The sequence below is a fragment of the Penaeus monodon genome, chromosome 20 (genome assembly GCF_015228065.2).
Source record: "Penaeus monodon isolate SGIC_2016 chromosome 20, NSTDA_Pmon_1, whole genome shotgun sequence".
Taxonomy (NCBI): Eukaryota; Metazoa; Arthropoda; class Malacostraca; order Decapoda; family Penaeidae; genus Penaeus; species Penaeus monodon.
This window is the reverse complement of record NC_051405.1, coordinates 8,760,644-8,761,111: the sequence shown is the minus strand read 5'-3', so window position 1 is coordinate 8,761,111 and position 468 is coordinate 8,760,644.

The window sequence follows — 468 nt, the reverse complement described above, 5'->3', positions numbered from 1 at the left end:
GTAAGCAGAAAAAAAAGGTAGAGAAATAGTTCAGACAGATGTAGATAGATGTAGAGAGATATTCAAATAGATACCTAAATGAAAAATAGACAGATAAATAAATAAAAAGTTATCATTAATTATATATATGTTAATATTAATATAATATATATTATATATATATATATTAAAATTTTATAATAATATATTATATTAAAATATAAATTTTTAATATACTTTTTGTTGTGTGGTGTATGTATGTAAATGCGTTTGTGAAATTCTGAGAGCGCTACAATTCAAATTCAATTTGTTTATATCCTCTCCAAAACCAAATTACCTTCACAATAAGATCAGTTAAGCCATCTCGTGTATCCTAAGATCCTAAATAGTAAGAAATAGACAAAAGCATATTTGAACAACGTATGGATTAATTAGAGCGCGTGATGGATTGTCACGCCCAGAAGAAAGCTCAGGTGAAAGGGTGTGAGT